At 40.6% G+C, this 19,909-nt stretch overlaps 1 pseudogene; it reads right to left on the bottom strand.

The window, feature by feature from the left end:
* Positions 1 to 7,112: 7,112 nt before the first annotated feature.
* Positions 7,113 to 7,664, bottom strand: LOC105998358 (annotated as a pseudogene).
* Positions 7,665 to 19,909: the final 12,245 nt, after the last annotated feature.

The following is a 19,909-nucleotide window of genomic DNA, read 5'->3' as shown; positions in this document are numbered from 1 at the left end:
ACAGAGCCAGAAGACAAGCCTCAGGAGTGCTTCTCCCGGGTCCCTGGCTTGCATCTGAGATTTTAAACGTTTTGAGAGTCTTTTATTCATCTAACAGAGTGAACAAAATTGCTAACTTCTTGTTAGTAATTTTCTAACCAAAATTACTTTTGAATTCACAGGAAGGATATGAGCCAGAATTAAAGAGAGAAGAGTCAATTCTCAGCAGCTGTGGTGTCTGACACACCTATGTTGAGTATGATCTTGGATAGAGGTTTTGGAGCCTCAATCTCCCATCTGTTAGAAAAGGAGCACTAACGATTCCTCCCTCTCATATAGGATGCCAACCTGTGATGAAGCAGTGTCTATACAATGCTAGCAAAGTACCTAGAAGAGAGCAAAAGCTCAGTAAATGAACACTCGTTCATGTAGCCTTTCCTTCCACATGTACAAACAGCAGTAACTTGTGCTGTATTGAGTCATTGCCCAAATACTCAGGTGTGTTGCACAAGGCTACTCTTCAACTTTTGAAAATTGTTTAAAAGAGCCTCAGACAAAGAGAGGACAGATACTGGAACTGTTAGAGATTATAAACTAAAAGACATCTTAAGAAATGAAGGGTCAGACAGCAGTGGCTTCCACCTGTAATCCTAGCTACTCAGGAGGCTGAGATCTGAGAATCACAGTTCAAAGGCAGCTGGGGCAGACAAATCTGTGAGATTCTTATCTCTGGTTAACCAGCAAAAGGCTGGAAATGGATAGGTAGCTAAAAATAATAGAGTGCTAACCATGAGCAGACAAGCTAAGGGACAGCACCCATGTCTGAGTTCAGCCCCTCCATACCACACACACACACACACACACACACACACACACACACACACACAAAGAGCTGCTCAAAAGGGGGCCTTCCACCTCTCTTTCTATAGAATTTCACAATAAAAGTCTTTCATGTAAAATCCCAAGTTATATCCTTATTCATCAGTCAAATTTACTTTGTGACTGTTGGGTGACATGAACTCTGTCAACATAATTCACCAAATATGAAATGAAGGAAGGGAGAATTCATTCTCAGTGAATGAAAGTCTAGGTTAGAATGGTTAGAGTCTCTTTATAACATACCAACATGTGAACTTCCTCTTACTGAAAAAGGCAATCTATTAATCTGTCTCTCATAAGGGAGTACTATTCCCTCCACTTACATAATTTTCTTCCCTTTTGTTTGATGGCAGAGATTCGTGTTTTAATACACTAAATAAAGATGCATCTTGGGGAGGAAAAGGCCCAGCCCAGGACTTTCTCTTTCCCTGAAGGTCTTATGGTGTTCCCAACCAATTCAATCAGGAGTAAAATGAATTAATGAGTTGAAAGTGATAGTTTGAATAAAACAATTAGCACTTTAATCTAATATTATAGGGGGTGGAGGGACTTTGCCAAGTCCCTTGTCTTTTGTTGAGATGAATTCAATCTCAAAGTTAATTGTAAAAATTAAAAAGCACAGCTAGCACTGGTGGCTCACACCTATAATCCTTGCTACTCAGGAGACTGAGATCTAAGGCTCTCATTACAAAGTCGGCCTGGGCAGCACAGTCCGTGAGACTTATCCCCAATAACCTACTGAGAAAAAGCTGGGAGCGGCACTGTGACTCAAGTGGTGGAGCGCTAGCCTTGAGCACAGAACAGCTCAGGGATAGAGTCCAGGCCCTGAGTTCGAGGCCCAGGACTGGCAAAAATGAAAAATAAAAAAAAGCCCAGCCTTGAATGTCTACAGGAGTAACTTCACGATTTGCAATGCTCATGTCTAACCTGCCTCTGAGGAATGAGTGAAATGGTTTATTAAGTGACCTCTGCCACTTAATTTAGAAGAAATAAAGGAAGCCAACAAAATATAAGCAAAGATGTGGAAGGGCAGCGGGCTGGCTGGTGACCCTGCTGAGGTTCTCAAAGACTTCTGGAAAACCACCTGTGCATTGTATAAGAAACACAAATTATAGACTGGGCTATTTGTGAGCAGGGGAGATGAACACATGGTAAACGACTAAGAGGAAACCAGCAGTGACTTTTCATGTTCTATACCAGATATAAACATCTAACATTATGTTAACAATTTTTAAATTACATACAGAGCAGACAATTGTATACACTGAACCAAAGAGCATAAATAATAATATAGTTGTTTATGCAATAGCTCTGAAATACTGGAAAGTAGTTTTTAATTTTATTCCATTATTAGAAAATGTATGAGCCAGGTGTTGGTGGCTCATACTTTTAATCTTAGCTATTCAGGAGACAGACATGTAAAATTTGAGTATCAAAGCCAGCCTAGACAGGAAAGTCCATGAGATTCTCATCTCCAATTAACCACCAAAAAGCTAGAAGTAAAGCTGTGGCTCAAGTGGTAGAGCACCAACAGGCCCTGAATTGAAGGCCAGTACCAACACACACACACACACACACACACACACAATCAGAAAAAGAAAATGTATGGGGGAGGTTGTGAGAGAAAGGGTTGGAAGATGGAAAGGGTGACATTGCTCAAGAAGCACTGTACTCATAAACAGATACAGTGAATTGAAACCTCTTTGTACAACTACATAAAGATTATTGTTTGAAATATTGAATAAAATAAAAATAAAATAAGTAAATACAAAAGAAGCTTTCAGTTTTGTTTAAAGAGGAGAAATTGAATGAGGTTTTAAGATGTACACATAAATTCTTTCTTTCTATATCTTTAAGGTATCTTACTTTGAGCCAGGCACTGGTAGTTCATACCTCTAAGTCTAGGTAGGCTGGGAAGGTGGCTCAGTGGTAGAGTGCTTGCCTCACATGCATGAGGCCCTGGGTTCGATTCCTTAGCACCACATAAGCAGAAAAAGCCAGAAGTAGCGCTGTGTCTCAAGTGGTAGGGCACTCACCTTGAGCTGAAGAGCTGAGGGACAGTGCCCAGGCCCAAAGTTTAGGCCCCACGACTGCAAAAACAAACAAACAAACAAAAAGACTATAAGTCTAGCTACCCAAGTGGCTGGGATCTGAGGATGGTGGTTCAAAGCCAGTCCAGGCAGGAAAGTCAATGTGATTCTTACTTCCCATTATCCACTAAAAAGCTGAAGTTGAGCTGTGGTTCAAGTGGTAGAGCACCAGCATAGATAAGGGATAACTCTTAGGCCATGCTTAAGCTTTAGTACCAGTGTCTAAAAAAACTAAATAAACACACACACACACACACACACACACACACACACATCTGGGAAGGCTAAGTAATACTAAAAATTTAATATTGCGATGTGATTTAGCAATGCCCTCAAAAAGTGCTGACAATATTTATGGTAGAAATCTATTGGGTATGACTGATCTGTCAAAGAAAACAAATACTGTAAACATAAGCCAGACTACATAGCAAGTGATAACTATAGGATGAAAACTGAGTTTTCCAACTCTCAATGTAATGGGCACCTGCTAGGACAGACTTGTGAGAAGACAGAGGCACGTTGATAAGAATGGATCTGTCTTAGATCTGGTTGATGTGAGGATCATAAGCAGTCATCATCAACCATGCTTCTGTTTGGAAAAACTGAAAAGTCTGTTGCACCCAAACCCGAATAGCAGTGCCCTGCACACACAAATGAATAAAAGGCAAAATAACTTTTTAGTGAATTGAAATTTTCCTACTTCAGAGTCATTTCTAACTTTGCTGGCCCCAGACATTACTTGATGAACAACTTTGATAGAGAGTTTTTTAGCCACATCACTAATTGGTCTACTTTTATTTTTCTCTTTTATTTAAACTCCAAAGAAGAAAAAATACCCACATCTGACATGTGTGAGCAGAAATAAAAGTATTTTTAAACTTGGATTAATTAGTGTTATAGGAAAACAAAGGGAACAAAGCCACCAGTGTAAGTAGTGCATTAATCATATTGCTAGTAATTAGTGCCATGGTAGAAATACAAGACAAAACAAAGAAGTTGAGAATAGGTCTGAAACTAGTCATTTTCTGTATGTATCACTAGCTAAGAAATAGACATGTGCACGTGCAGGGAAGGGTAAAATAGGTGGCTATATTCATTTGATTTTAAACAAACTGCCTTAATAATTGTAAGGAGCTACTATCAAAAAAAGTGAAATAGAATCTCAAAAATCATAGAGTAGAAAGACTCAGCTTCATAAATGCTCTCTCCCTAAAAAGGGGAGAAATCGACATATTTAATGTCTAAAACCCATAGTTAAAAGAATAACGAGGAAAAGCTGAGTACCAGTGGCTCACACCTGTAATCACAGCTCCTCCGGAGGCTGAGATCTGAAGATCTTGGTTCAAAGCTAGCAGAGGCAGGAAAGTTTGTGAAACTCTTCCCTCCAATTAACTACCAAAACTCCCCCACAAATGGAGCTGTGGTTCAAAGGGTAGAAGGCTAGCCTGGAGTTCAAGTCTTAGGACCTGCATTAAAAAAAAAAAAACAAAACAAAAATAGAGAGAGAAGGATAGGATAGGGGAGAGGAATAGAATGTATTTCCATTCTTATTTTTATTGCTTTACATTTTTGAAGGAGAGTTAGAGCTTATACTGCGAAATGAATGCCAAGTCGACCCAAATCTCAAATATCAAGAAGGATCATTATGGAACTCAGAAGTAGTAGTAATATTTCTTTTAGTTTCAAACAGATGATTGGATAATGTTAGGGAATACAAAACCTTCTTCAGAGCCATAAGCCAGTAATTATAACTTTACCACAATGGAGCAATTCATAGGATGTGTTGGCCCTCCTTTTTCTGTATCAGGGTGTACTGTATTCTGAGCATCCATGAGCAATGTGCTTTATATGAAGTACATTGACTTGTGGTGATTCATTTTACAGATTAAGACTAAGCCCAGTGAAATCCAAAAGAATACAGAGAGAGGAAAACCAACATTTTTCTTCTGATTCTGAATTGTCCATATCAGGTTACTTTTATAAATCTTCTTACTCAGAAAAAGTAAAAATTTAAGAATTAATTAAAATTAAATTAAAAATTCAGAATCAATACATAGTCCCAGTGTTATTTCCTGAAAGATGGTCTGTGGGGTGTCAGACTTCCTCTCCCTTACCAACACAAAGAAATAAATAAGAAAGCTGCACATCTGCAATTGAATTCATCTTGAGGCCTTCCAGCAGCAAGCACAGGGAGCAGGGACTCAGAGAAGGGGTGAGGGAGGGATGCTTCTGCCTGGCCTTCCTCTCTCACTTTCCCAGCTCCATCCATTTTTCTTTCTGAGCTTCCCTAAACACATTCCTCACTGGCATAGGCCCCTCTTCATTGGATCACTTCCTGCCATTCCTCAGTTGTTCCTCCAATTTATTTTCTCTTCATAAACCTTTATATTTCACTTCCATGCTTTCAGCAGGTAAATCTGAGGGTCAGACACCCACCCAATTCCCTCTTTCTGTCACCTTGATGGAATGTCTTTTCAACTCAATGAACTTTAATTTCCTTGTTTATATGATGATAATGGTAGCACTTCCATTATCTTTAATGGCTTCAATCTTTCAGATAAAAGGAAAATATTTTAAGCAAAACCCACGGTCACAATTTGGCTGATTAAGTGGCCAATATGTTGCTTTAATGGTCTTTGCAGTGATAAGAAAGAGTTTGAAACATAACTTCTCAAAAAGTTATGTTTGAAGTATAAATATGACCTCAGATATTTAGAAATTGTAGAGGAAAGGCTAACAATTGACACATAAAAGTAGATTTATGTGACAAAAATGAAAGTTAATATGTAAAAAACATATTGCAAAGATATTTGTTCAATGTAGCTGCTAGAAAAAAGGTGAATTTAATGTGTACAAGTTCATTTACATAAAAATGTAAAGTGCACATGGAAGCTGTCTTAAACTGGGTCACTTTTTTGGGGGGGGTCTGGTCGTGGGGTCTGAACTCTGTCCCTCAGCTCTTCAGCTCAAGGCTAGCGCTCTACCACTTGAGCCATAGCACCACTTCCGGCTTTTTTTTCCTGCTTATGTGGTGCTGAGGAATCGAACCCAGGGCCTCATGTATGCAAGGCAAGCGCTCTACCACTGAGCCACCTTCTCAGCCCCTAAACTGGGTCACTTATAAACAAGAGAAATAATTTTATTCCTTTCTGTTTTAGAACCTGAAAGTCCAAGGTCAAGGCAGAATGGATTCAAAGACCAGTGAGGACCCAGTTCCTGGTTTAGAGTGCTGACTACGAACTACTATAATCTCACAGGACAGAAAGGGTAAGGCAGCTTTCTAGACTCTCTTCTGTATGACACAAATCTGATGAGGGCTCCACCCTGGTGATCTAAACACCTTTCCAAAATGCAATCTTCAAGTACTTTCACATAAGGGATTTGATTTTAGTACAGGAATTTTAAGGAGACACAAACCTTCAATGTATGACATAAAATCTGTGAGAAAAAAAAATAATTCAATAGAAAATGGACCAAGAATATGAAGTTTTTGGAAAATAAAATATAAATGACCAGTAAGTCAGCAAAAAAGAAGAAAAAGAAGGAGGAAGAGGAGAAGGAAGAGTAGGAGGAGAAAAATAGTTGCCATCACTCACGATTACAGAAATACAAGCTAAAGCAATAAAATACCACTTTCATCTACTAGGTACATGGTGTGTGTGTGTGTGTGTGTGTGTGTGTGTGTGTGTGTGTGTGTGTGTGTTTGTCAGTCCTGAGGCTTGAATTCAGGGCCTGAGCTTTTATGGACAAGACTAATGCTCTACCACTTGAACCACAGCTCCACTCCTGACTCTGGTGGTTAACTGGAGATAAAGATTCTCACAGACTTTCCTGCCCAGCTGGCCTGGAACTGTGATACTCAGATCTCAGCTTCATGAGTAGCCAGGATTGCAGGTATGAACCACTGGCACCAGCCAGATGTATATATTTTTAAGTTCAACTATGGTTTTTATTGACAAAAACATAAAAACATTTTCACATACATTAAACAAAGCATTCTCTCATACATTAAACAAATATTTACTGTTATAATTTTAAATGCTCATGATGAGATTACAAATTGAGGATTTTTTTTTCCAATAGAACCCTCTTATTGCATCACTGAAGTACCAGAAGCTGGTCAGGGCCTGTGGTAGTGTCTCTGCAGATGGGTTAACTTGGATCTTATTCATCAACCTGTTGAACTGTTCCTTTTTCAGGAACATAGACAGCATCCCAAAGTTTCCTGATTCTTGTTTTTAACATTGTTGCTGAATCAAAGCAGCTGAATTTGAGACAAGTTCAATATCATTTCCTTCAAGGATTAATTCATCTTTCTGGGCTTGAGAGACTGAACAAGCAGCACCTATCCTCATCCTAACTCTTCAGATGTATTTCTTACCCAAGAAGTTTCAGATTTCAACGAGAGAGAGACCCAATCTCCCGAATAACGAAATGGATGGGGAAGTAGGCATACAGAGAATTCATCTTGTAACACCTTTGATCATGTTCTGTGCATGACTACAGATAGTGCGCACAGTGGCCAGTTCCTTTCTGTTTCCCCACCATTTGCCAACCTGGAAACTCTTCTTATTCTTTCCAAGGAGACTGAATTCTACATTGATGTGGTTGAAATCCCTCCGAAGGGTTCCGCAGAGGCCCTTCAAGGTCACCCTTCAAAGTGACGTCGACATTTTCTGGAATGGCCATAGTCTGATTGCTGAGAACGGCCTTCATTCTTGAAGTAGATGGGCGCAAAGAGCATAAATTGTGGAAATCTTTTAGCAGCACAGTTTAGAAATACCTAATAAAGATTAAAATGCATGTTTTATTAGTATCTATGCTTCTCAGACTCTATGTTCCAAGGTGGCATCTACAAAATTAGTTTATTGTGATAATGCTTGTAATAGTAATGATATTGAAAAAAATGTGTTCTAATGCTATTTTATGCATTCTATGTATAAAATAGCACACTGATATGTATTTTTGTACAATCCCATTTTGTAAAATGAAGAAATATATTTGTATTTACTCTCTATTAGGAATCTTCTGGAAGGCATAGCAGGACTTGTTATCAGTTGTTCCCATAGAGAATAGTAGGAAGAGGCAGGAAAATATATTTCAATTTTCATCTTTATATCCCTCTGACTTAGTGAATTTTTTCAGAAATAAAATCACCAGTGTTATAGTGTTAAAACTTACCTACAGAACATGCCATTAAAAATTTTGTCTTTGCAAAATTTCATTTTAAGAAGGAACAGTCACCAGTTGTCAGTGGCACACTCCTGTAATCCTAGCTACTCAAGAGGCTCAAGTCCAGAGGATTGAAGGTTGAGGTCATCTTGGGAATAAAAGTCTGTGAAACTCTATTTTCAACATACCTGGCAAAAAGCCAGACTGCAGATGTGGTTCAGGTTGTATAGAACCAGCTGAGTAAGCAAGTCCACCAAGTTTCTGGCCCTAATGGTGGGAGTTTTTTTGTGCGTGGGGGGGGGAGGCTAGAGAAAGTATTGCAGGAAATTCAGTGGTATAGTTTTAATAAAAGTCCATAAATGAAGCTAAAAATATTTCCCATCATTTACTCTATATTCCACGTATAGATATGAGCACCACAGAAATAATTAAAATGGCAAGACATCCAATTTGCCTGGAAGCAGTCTTTTTTCTTTATATATTTCAGTTTGTGAAATCAAGATCAAAGCTAATTGCAATAATCCTCTTAAGTAAGAGAAGGAAAAGTAGATTCCTAATCTTAGTAGCGTTGACCGGTATGAATTTTCTACCATTCTTTTGTAATATGCCTTCCAACTTTAACAAGACTATCTTTAAACTGGCTTTAAATAATGCCAAAAGCTTGTTTAACATTCAGCCAAGGACAGGTGACTTGGGAACCCTGATGTGGCTGCGATGTCAAGCCAAGGGCTTTGGGTACGGACCTGGAGTCCACCCCAACTGGCCCTCCCAAAGCAAGCTCCCAGTCTCTCTGAGCCTTGTTATTTAAGTCTATAAAGCAGAGTAATAACACCTCCCACAGGAGCTGTGTTTGGGGATATAATTTGATCCATGAAGGGAACACAACACCGGGTAAAGAATATCCCCTTTGGAGTCAGTTCAACCTTTGAATCTGCGCTCCACCACTTGCGTGCCACCATGTAAACTTGGTAAAGGAACCTGTCTCTTCCATGCCCCTGATTTTAAGTATAACAGTGCCCATTTACTATGTGGGGAGTTTCAGAAACATAGGAGGAAGGTGACAGCATAGGTTCATGTTAGCCAATTCTAAGCATTAGTCTCCAGTCCCCAGTGAGGTATTGAGAGCAGAAAAACAGCCTGGCTAACCAATCTGGACAAAGACCCCTCCCCTCTGCATCCCTCACCCAGGCCTTGAAAGGTCCTGTGTGCAGGCCCCTAGACATCAGGTCACTTGAGCAGTTCTACATGCACAGAGGCCCAAGGGGACATCAGGTCATGACCCCTGGAAGATTTGCACATGAACAGTAGGCTGACTGGGCCCCAGAGGTGTGAGCTGGAATGGGAACATTGTCATTAGAGCTACAGGATGCAGAAGAGCTCATCTTTACAGTCAGGTAGTTCTCTCCTAGAGACATCCTACACAATGGCACCCCAAACAGTACCCTCTTGTCTAGTAGGATCTCTACTTTTGTCTTTTCTTTAGTAAATCTTTTCCATTTTGCTTCTCCCTCTTGGTCCTATTCTTAAGGGACCCAATCCATATGTTATAAATTTTTGTTACCAATGTTATCCAGTCATCTGCCCACTGAAATGATGGAGTCCTTTCTTTAGTTGCCTTAATTTTTTTTCTTTTCTCTTTTTGTTGTGAAAATACCGTAGAGGGGTTACAATTACATGAGCAAGGTAATGAGTACATTTCTTATCAAGCATTGTTGCCTCCTCCTTTGTTTCCCCTTAACCATCCTTTCCTATCCTCCCCCTTCCCTCCCCCCCAAGTCACTTTAATTTATGAAGCAAGTAAAGGAGAGCAGAGGGAGGGAGCTGAGGTATATCTATGACTTGATTTTTTGACATGGGACAAGCCTTCAGCAGTTCCTATGCACTTCTCTCTAACAAGGGACCAGATTCATCTCATACCTGAAAGAACCAATGAAAAACAAACAAAATATGAAAAAAAAATCCAGTTTTTGAGACACTGGTTTTAGACAGTGATCTTTGTGAAATAGAAAACCTGTTACTCTGGCTTGAATGCTTGTGTCCCCTCCCCAGCCCATGTGGTCTTAGGAGGTGGGGCCTTTGGGAAGTCATGTGATCAGTATCCTTAAGAAAAAGACTCTCCCTGTGAGAATGCAGCAAGAAGGGGCCATCTGTAAGGAAAGGCATTCACCAGACACCAAATCCACTGACATCTCTATCCGGGAACTCTCAGATTTCAGAATATGTCCATTGTTTGTAAACCACCCAGTCTAAGGTATTTTGTTTTAGCCTTAAAAAACCAAGGCCTGCTGCCCCTATTTGTTGCCTTGAGAGTTTCTAAGCTCTGATGCAGGGAGAGAAACCAGGTGGAATCCAGTATATCCCTGAAGTGGGCCTGATACGCAGTTCTGAAATATTGTATCCAAGATCAGCAGTGTAGGCTGGGTACTGGTGGCTCAAACTTGTCATTCTAGCTACTCAGGAGACTGAGATCCAGAGAGTCTTGGTTTGAAAGAGAAGTCTGTTAAACTCCATCTCCCAAATAACCAGCTAAAAGCAGAGTGGGAGGTGTGGCTCAAGTGGTAGGCTACCAGCCAAGGCATGAGATCCTGAGTTTAAACCTCAGTACAAGAAAGAAAGAAAGAGAAAGAGAGAGAGAGAAAAAAAAAGAAAGATGGATGTATATATCTACACGCACATATATATATATATATATATATATTAGCTTCTCAGGAGGCTGAAATCTAAAAATTATGGTTCAAATACCTCCATTTACTCCCTGTCCCTCACCCCCAAAAGCTGGTAACAGAGTAGAGATGTGGCCTAAGTAGTAGAGCGCCAGCCTTGAGGAGAAAAGCTAAGATAGTGCCCAGGCTCTGAGTTCAAGCCCTAGTACCAGCATACACACACACACACACACTCACACACACACACACACACACACACACATACAATGAGCAATTGTAATAATGTCATAGTGTTAACATCAACAGACATTAAAAAGACATTTTATATTGTTATTTATATTCTTTCACCAGAACAGGAAAAGAAAACACAAACAGAATTTGGTACACATGCAGCTCTCAACGAACATTTTGAGTTTACTTTTGCAAGTAAACTGACTTTTAGACCTAAAGAGGAGACAACATGGATTAAAGGACGGCTTCAAAATTAGAGGGCTCCATGCTAGCAAGAGCAGTCTCTTTATTATAGCAGAAGCCAAATAAATAGTTGCTAATGAGACCTTCCTGGAGCAGCATTCTGAAGAACAAGTCTTTCCAGAGACCTTGAGTCAGTTGTAGAATTTTTGTGGCTTAGGCTAAAATATCATTGGGCCCATTTAAGCCAAGGTTAAATTTACAGTTTCTCTCTCATTCAAACATTTTTGGTGTGTTCACCTTTTGTACTCTAGCACTGTATTGCTTATGGATGTTGCCAACTTAGCTTATCTTATCTCTCCCCATCTTACCTCTCCTTACCTTATCTCATGCTCAGAAGTCATTACACTAATATTAAGCCACGTGGGTAACAAAAGGCTTTTGTTCTCAATCAGACCTTTCTAAGTCCTTTTCCCTCTCTACCCTGACATAAAACATGTACTCTGGTTTTCTTTTCTTTATGACTTAAGCATTTATATAGACGTAAAAAGAAAAACAAGCAAGTAAATATTTTGTTGCACATGAGCAGATATACAAGTACATGCGCTCCCAGACTCAAAGCAGGCAGAAAAGCCCAATGCCTAGGTGACTTGAAGGCAGGTACTTTAGTTTAAGCAGGTGCTTGGGAACAGAGTCAGATTTTGCCTTCCTCACTGCTGGCTGTTGAGCATCAAGAAACAAACAAGTAGCAAGTAATGAGAGATCTAGGCCCAGAAACAGATGCATGCAAGTGACTGTATCTCTGTAATTTTCACCCATCTAAAAGGGTGAATGAAACAACACACAGGAGGTTTATTGGTTAGCTTCAAGACATAAATTTCCTGCTAGAAGGTAATTGGAAACCATCACTCGCTAGGCCCTAGTGGTTCATACCTGTGGTTCTAGCTATGAAAGAGGCTGAGATCTGAAAATTGTAGTTGGAAGCCAGCCCCGGCAGAAAATTCAGTGAGACTCTTATCTCTAACTGACTAGCAAAAAGGTAGAAGTGGAGCTGTGGCTCAAGTGGTGGAGCACCAGCCTTGAGGGAAAAAAAAAGCCCGGGGACAGCATCCAAGCCTTGAGTTAAAAAAAAAAAATACCATCAAAATCTAGCTGAGTCTGCTTGTGAGTGTTCAGTCCCTGGGTCACTAGCTGAAGAAAAGGAGACAGGCATTCATGAAACACCTACTGTGTACAGAGCCCTGAGTGCTAACAGGCTGCTGTGTGTTAAGAAGGAAGAAAGAGTGTGTTGAGGGGAGAAGGTGAGATCATGGGGAATTTTGGCAGAAGCAAGTTTCCAGTTTCTAGTTTCTTGGTGTGGAACTTATCTCTCCTTACACATTTTCCCCTTCTTTTTCTTCTAGTGTCCACTCATCATGCCATCTTCAGGCTCCTCAGGTTGTCTGTGCCAGTCCAGAAGAAAATGGACCCTGAGGACAGGAACCAATGCTAGGAGCTTGGGGACAGCTGTTAAGAATCAACTGTGTTTGGCTGCTAAACCGACCACTCGGAAGCCATAAGATTTGGGACAATTCATGTGTGTGTGTGTGTGTGTGTGTGTGTGTGTGTGTGTGTGTTGTGGTACTGGGGCTTGAACTCATGCTTTTGCTTGTCTTGTTTGTTCAAGACTAGTGCTCTACCTCTTGATCCACAGCTCTGCTTCTGGCTTTTTGCTGATTAAGTGGACTTCTTAAGAGTCTTCCAGATTTGTCTGCCTGGGCTGGCAGTTCAAGCTTCAAACTATGATCCTCAGAACTCAGCTAGGATTACAGATATGAGCCATGAACACCTGGCTCATTTTATTTTCCTTAATTTAGTGTAGTTGTCCAAAGTATAGCCTACCTAGGTTTAAATCAAGGAGTAGGACTGAATGTGTAGCTCAAGTGGTAAAGCTCTGGGTTCAATCAGCAGTAGCACACACACACAAAAAGGAAATCCAGGTGAAATTTACTGGCTGTGTCCTGGACAGTTTCATCTCTTGCTGGCTATAATGTCAAATACCTAATCTCTCTCTCTGTCTTTCTCTCTCTCTCTGTCTTTTCTCACTCTGTCTCTGTCTCTGTCTCTGTCTGTCTCTGTCTCTGTCTCTCTCTCTCTCTCTTTCTCTGTGTTCCACTGGGGCTTGAATTTAGGGCATGGAGGGTGTTCTACATTTGAGCCACAACTCCACTTCTGGCAGTTTTGCTGGTTAATTGGAAATAAGAGTTCTCACAGAAGCCAGGCACCACTAGCTCATGGCTGTAATCCTAGCTATTTGGGGATCTGAGTATCTGAGGATCATGGTTTAAAGCCAGCTTGGGCAGGAAAGTCCATGAGCCTCTTATCTCCAATTAATTACAGAAAAAGCTGGAAGTAGCATTCTGGCTCAAGTGGCAGAGTGCTAGTCTCAAGTAAAAGGTGGCTCAGGAAAGGCATCCAGGCCCAGAGTTCAAGTCCCAGGAGCAGGAAAAAGAAAAAAAAGATTCTCATTGACTCTGGCTTCATCTAGTTTTTCTCCTAATTTTTTTCAACAGCTACTTTCTTGATAGCTAGTTAGGGGCTATTTTCCATGGTTATTATTACTTTCCCCTGTTGGCTCTTTCTTAGGTCACAGAGAAGTCCTTGTGTAGAATAAAAGTTCCTTGGATTTCTGCACCAGTTTTCTGACACCCTCCCTCCCGGTGGCCTTTTCGTTCAGGTGAAACATCTGAACCATAGCTGGTAGCATAGTGATGGTGGCTGGTTATTATCATCTATCTGCATTTCATGTTGGAAGAACATGACTCACAGGAAACTTGCAGAATGGAAGGCTCAAGGTAGCCCAGGGCCTAGGGGCTCCTCTGATGCTTGGACCTGCTCCTCACTGCTGACACAAGCCCATCTCAGGAGCCACCAACTCTTGTCATTCTAAAGCAACAGCAACCTCATTTCTGCCCTGTCCTTAGCCCCTGGGGACCTGTGACACTGTTGTGTACATATCAGGTGGGCATCCAGAGGCAGAAGGCAATTTCAGGCATGTCAAATGGCACTGCCGACATGGAAATTTGGTGATATTTATTGCCCTCATGTCAGAATTGTGTAAAGACGTAACTAGGTGGAAGTTTGACAAAATGTTCTTAACATTACAAATTACCATTGTATGTTAAAGGTTAAAATGTCTAAAGGAGGTTCTGTGAAAGACTTGTACCTTGGTGGTTGCCTTAGCATTATGTAACGCCATAGCATTTACAAACTTTTTGGGGAAACAACTGAATTAAGGGCTTAAAATTCACAATAAAATTGATACGATTTGGATGCAAAGGGGACATGGTAAATACGGAAGAGATATTATAAGTCATTTAGTTTGGTGATCTCCCCACTCTACTCACCCATTTTACAGACACAGAAATAGACTCAGAAAGATTGCCTACTAAATTTACCTTGAAAGTTGTTACTATTTATTATTGTTGTTATATTAATTTTGTGTGTATATGCCAGTCTTGGGGTTTGAACTCAGGTCCTTGAGTTCTCATTTGGCTTTTTTGCTCAAGGCTGACACTCTACCACTTGATCCACACCTCCACTTCTGGCTTTTTGCTGGTTAGTTCACAGATTTATCTGCACAGACTAGCTAAGATCTCTGCTTCCTGAGCTGCTAGATTACAGGCATGGGCCATTAGCATTCCACTTGTTTGATAGTAATTATTCCATTATTAGATTGGCTGTCTCCAAATCTACCCATGCACTATAATGCAGGAATCCAAGCAAACCCAAGATATTCAGAGAGGGAATCATGCTGACAGTAGCTTCACTTAGGAAAGTTCTTTTCCAAGTGACAATTTATTCAGTTATTATAGCTCAGGTATGTTTACATAAGAAAGATTGCTTTTTTGTTGTTGTTGTTTGTTTTTCAATTCCTCACATTTTGGAACCTACGTTTTAGAGATAAATGTTGTAAGAATCCTTCATCACCATCCCAGGGAACCACACAGAGGCAAGCAGGCACAGGAGAAAGATTAATATAAGGTTTATTAGAGGAGCCATATCTCCCCAGGAAAGGGAGCATGTGGCATCTGCCCCTATTCAGGTAGCATGCTTGTCTTGGGGAGAAGTGAGGGTGGAAGTGAGGTAAGTACATGCAAAGTAGGTCTGGGCTGAGAGAGGGAGTGGACAGCTAGCTATACTAGGAATTCTAGGGCAGGGAGGAGCTCAGGTCTGGGTGGAGCTGAGGACCAAAGGTGGGGATAATACTAACAAGTGTTATTTTGGCAGGACTGGGAGGGGGTTCTGGGGTGGAAGAGATGACATCCTAGTTTATGTCTCTACCTGTCTGAACCTCCTCAAATCCCATTCCCAGGGAGAATTGTCTTTCCTTCCATATCCATGTCATTAGAACTCTTCCTTCCCTTTAAATCCATTGCAAAACTGATACTAACCCAGAAATCAACTTACATGACTTTATTTTCCCCTTGTCACCTAAGAAGTTTTCTTAGGGAAGTATATTCTATCAATGTTGGGCTCATTTTATTTGATATTTTCTTTTTAAAGTATCTTTTAAAAATTGCCAGACACTGATGGCTCACATCTGTAATCCTCCCTACTTTAGGAAGCTGAGATCTGCCAGTCTGAGTAGAAAAGTCAGTGAGACATATTTTCAATGAACCACCAAAAAGCCAGAAGTGAAGCTGTGGCTCAAGCAGTAGAGCATCACAGCCTTGATTAAAGCTAAGGGACAGGATCTAGGCCCTGAGTTCCAGCCCCAGTATTGCACATACGTGCATAAACACACACACATACACACATATACATGCACATTCTAAGTCTATGAAGTACCTTTTAAAAATAATTAGTGCCTTTTATAATAATGTATTCTTTAAAATTAAACCTACCTTTTTAAAAATAATAAATGTTGCCGAGTGCTGGTGGTTCACACCTGTAATCCTAGCTACACAAGAGGCTGAGACTTGGGGATCACAGTTCAAAGCCAGCCTAGGGAAGAAAAGTTCTTGAGACTCTTATCTACAATTAACCATCAAAAACCCAGAAATAAAGCTATGGCTCAAGTGTTAAAGTGCTAGGCTTGAAAAAATGAAAAAGAAAGGGATTCAGAATGGTAGTCTAGTTGGAGGGAAGTATGGGGCATCTCTCTGTCTACTTTTTATATATTCTTAGCGTGCTCTCTCTCTCTCTCTCTCTCTCTCTATATATATATATATATATGTCCTTTCTTTTTATATATTCTTTCAATAAAATACATTCATGCATTATTAGGGGGGAAAAAAGTGCTAGGCTTGATTCAAAAGCTCAAGAACAGCATCCTGTCCCTGAGTTCAAGCCCCTGAACTGGCACACCTACAATGCACAAACATACACACACACACACATAAATATCACTGTTGCTCTGGGAACATGGATAAGTGGTGGGGAGCTTGCTTGGCATGAGTAAGGTCTTGGGTTCTAGCCCCAGTACTGCAAAAACAAAGCAAGATAAAACTGAACAACCAGGGAGATGGGAGAGCAAGGATGGGAAGGGGAAACAAAAGAGGAGGCAACAATGTACTCATTCCCTTGCTCATGTAATTGTAACCCCTCTGTACGGTATTTTCACAATAAACAAACTTATTAATAAAAAGAAACCTGATGGTACTGGCACAAAAACAGACCCGAAGACCAATGGAACAGAATAGAAGATCCAGAAATAAATCCACAGGCCTACAGCCAGCTGATATTCGACAAAGGAGCCAAAGACATACAATGGAAGAAACACAGCCTCTTCAACCGCTGGTGCTGGGAAAACTGGGCAGCCACATGCAGAAAACTAAAAGTGGACCCCAGCCTATCACCATGCACCAACATCAACTCAAAATGGATTAAAGACCTTAACATTAAACCTGAATCTCTGAAACTACTGCAGGACAGAGTAGGAGAGACACTTGAACTAATAGGCACAGGAAGGAACTTCCTGAACAGAGTCCCAGGGTCACAACAAGTTGGAGAGAGACTCGACAAATGGGACTACCTTAAAATAAAAAGCTTCTGCACAGATAAAGCTATCGCAACCAAGCTAGAAAGACAACCAACTAATTGGGAAAAAATATTTACCAGCAATATATCAGACAAGGGGTTAACATGCTGTATATACAGGGAACTCAAGAAACTAATCCCTCCCAAACCTAACAAACCAATTACTAAATGGGCAAGGGAACTAAAGAGGGACTTCTCAAATGAAGAAATAAAAATGGCAAAGAAACACATGAGGAAATGTTCATCATCCTTGGTGGTGAAGGAAATGCAAATAAAGACAACCCTGAGATACCACCTTACCCCAGTCAGAATGTCCCACATCCACAAATCAGCCAACGACAAATGCTGGAGGGGATGCAGAGAAAGAGGAACCCTATTACACTGCTGGTGGGAATGTACACTTATACAACCACTTTGGAAAGCAGTCTGGAGGGTCCTTAGAAAGCTAAAGATTGACCTCCCTTACGACCCAGTCATACCACTTCTAGGCATCTACCCTGAACAACAGGAACCAATATACAAGGACACGTGCACCTCCATGTTTATTGCAGCACTGTTCACAATAGCTAGGATATGGAAACAACCCAGATGCCCCACCACAGATGAATGGATCCAAAAATTGTGGTATCTATACACAATGGAATATTATGCAGCCATTAGAAATGACAAAATAATGGCATTTGCAGGGAAATGGATGGAGCTAGAAGGAATCATGTTGAGCGAGGTAAGCCAAGAACGAAGAGACAAACGGTACATGGTCTCCCTGATAAGTGGATGCTACATCCAAAATGTTAGGTGATATGACAAAACTAACAGGACTTAAGAAACAAAGAACTCCCACTCATTCTGGTTGAACTACTACTAAATATCCCCATGCTGCTGATCACATGTATGGTGTATATGTGTACACCGTTATATGTTATAGACTGTGATAGACAATTTGCTCCAGGAAAGTTAGAATGAACTTGTGACTTTAAATGAGCATCATTATTCCACAATACTGTGAATTTCTGGAAATTATGTAATCACTTAATCACAATCAAAAAAAAAAAAAAGAACCTGGGGAAGGGAGGGAGGGAGGGGATGGTAGGGGGAAAACAATGGAGGGGGTAACAATGTTCAAGAGGAAGAGTACTCATTACCTCACTCATGTAACTGTAACCCTCTGTATAGTATCTTTACAATAAAAAAAAAGAAACCTGAACAATCAAAGTAGGGAGCCATCAAAAAGAAATCATATGTCACATGTTTATGTGACACATTTACCAAAGTGTGAGTATGAATCATGTCTAGTAGTTACATGTGTGCCTGTATGTGCACCTATGTTTATGCATTGTAATTTTCACTTCGACAATAAAGATTTAAAACTCACAATTATGCTGGGCACCCAGTGGCTCACATTTGTAATCCTAGCTACTCAGGAGGCTAAGATCTGAGGATCACAATTTGAAGCCAGACCAAGAAGAAATGTCTATGTAAGACTCTTATCTTCACTAAAAAAAACTACCAAAAAAAAACTATATGTGGAACTGTGGCCTAAGTGGTAGAGTAGTAGAGTGATAGCCTTGAGCAAAAAGCAGCTCAGGCTCTGAGTTCAAGTTCTCTCTCTCTCTCTCATACACACACACACACTCTCTCTCTCTCTCTCTCATACACACACTCTCTCTCTCTCTCACACACACACACATAGACAATTGTGTGCATCTTTTTGTTCAATTTGAATGTTGCTTTATCTTATTTTCTTTTGTGCAGATACTGGGGCTTGAATTTAAGGCCTCGGTCTTGTTCTGCAGTGTCCCATTGCTTTTATGCTCAAGGCTGGTGCTCTACCACTTGAGCCATACCTCCACTTCTTTTTTTTAGTGGTTTATTGGAGCTAGCGTCTCTCAGATTTTCCTGCCTGGGCTGACTTTGAAGTTTGATCCTCAGATTTCAGCCTCCTGAGTAACTAAGATTACAGGTGTGAGCCACCGATGCCTGTCTACTTTAACTCTCTTTTGAGCCATATTTTTCATCTAAGTGCCATATTCACTTTGATAACTGATCGTTCTCCTGTCTTCACAAAGGCCAGGCTGGTTATCTCTGATAGCAGGCAATAGGAACCTTAAGTAAGGCAGTCTTTATCAACTACTGTTTTAACAGCTGATTAATTAGCACTGCAGAGATCCTAGGGAGGCCTTTATCTGAAGAGCAGTTCAACCATTAGCAAAGGAAACTTCCTTGTGCACCCGCAGCTCAGATAACAAGGTAAGATAATAGTTCACAATCTGTCTTTGGCTAAAGCAAACAGAAGCACTCCCACTTTTCCCCACTCCGGGGCCAAGTTGAAAAGCTCAGCTGAATTCTCAAAATACCAAGGCAAGATCTCCCTAACCTTCTGCTCAATTTTAGGAATATTTTTCTCCAACAGCCCAGTTGTACAGTTATACAGTTCAGCTGCTCTTTGGAAATCAACTTATTTTCAGCAGCAATTGGTTGGCTATTCAGAAAGAAATCAAGTGCCAGTGGAATTCTACCATGAGAAAGGCTGAGTTGGGCGGGGAATGTGGCTTAGTGGTACAGTGCTTGTTAGCATGCATGAAGCCCTGGGTTCGATTCCTCAGTACCACATAAACAGAAAAAGCTGGAAGTGAAGCTGTGGCTCAAGTGGTAGAGTGCTAGCCTTGTGCAGAAAATCTCAGGGACAACACCCAG

This window comes from Dipodomys ordii, unplaced genomic scaffold, assembly GCF_000151885.1.
Source record: "Dipodomys ordii isolate 6190 unplaced genomic scaffold, Dord_2.0 Scaffold162, whole genome shotgun sequence".
Taxonomy (NCBI): domain Eukaryota; kingdom Metazoa; phylum Chordata; class Mammalia; order Rodentia; family Heteromyidae; genus Dipodomys; species Dipodomys ordii.
Note: the sequence above shows the minus strand (reverse complement) of the source record. Positions and strands in the feature narration are given on the sequence as shown.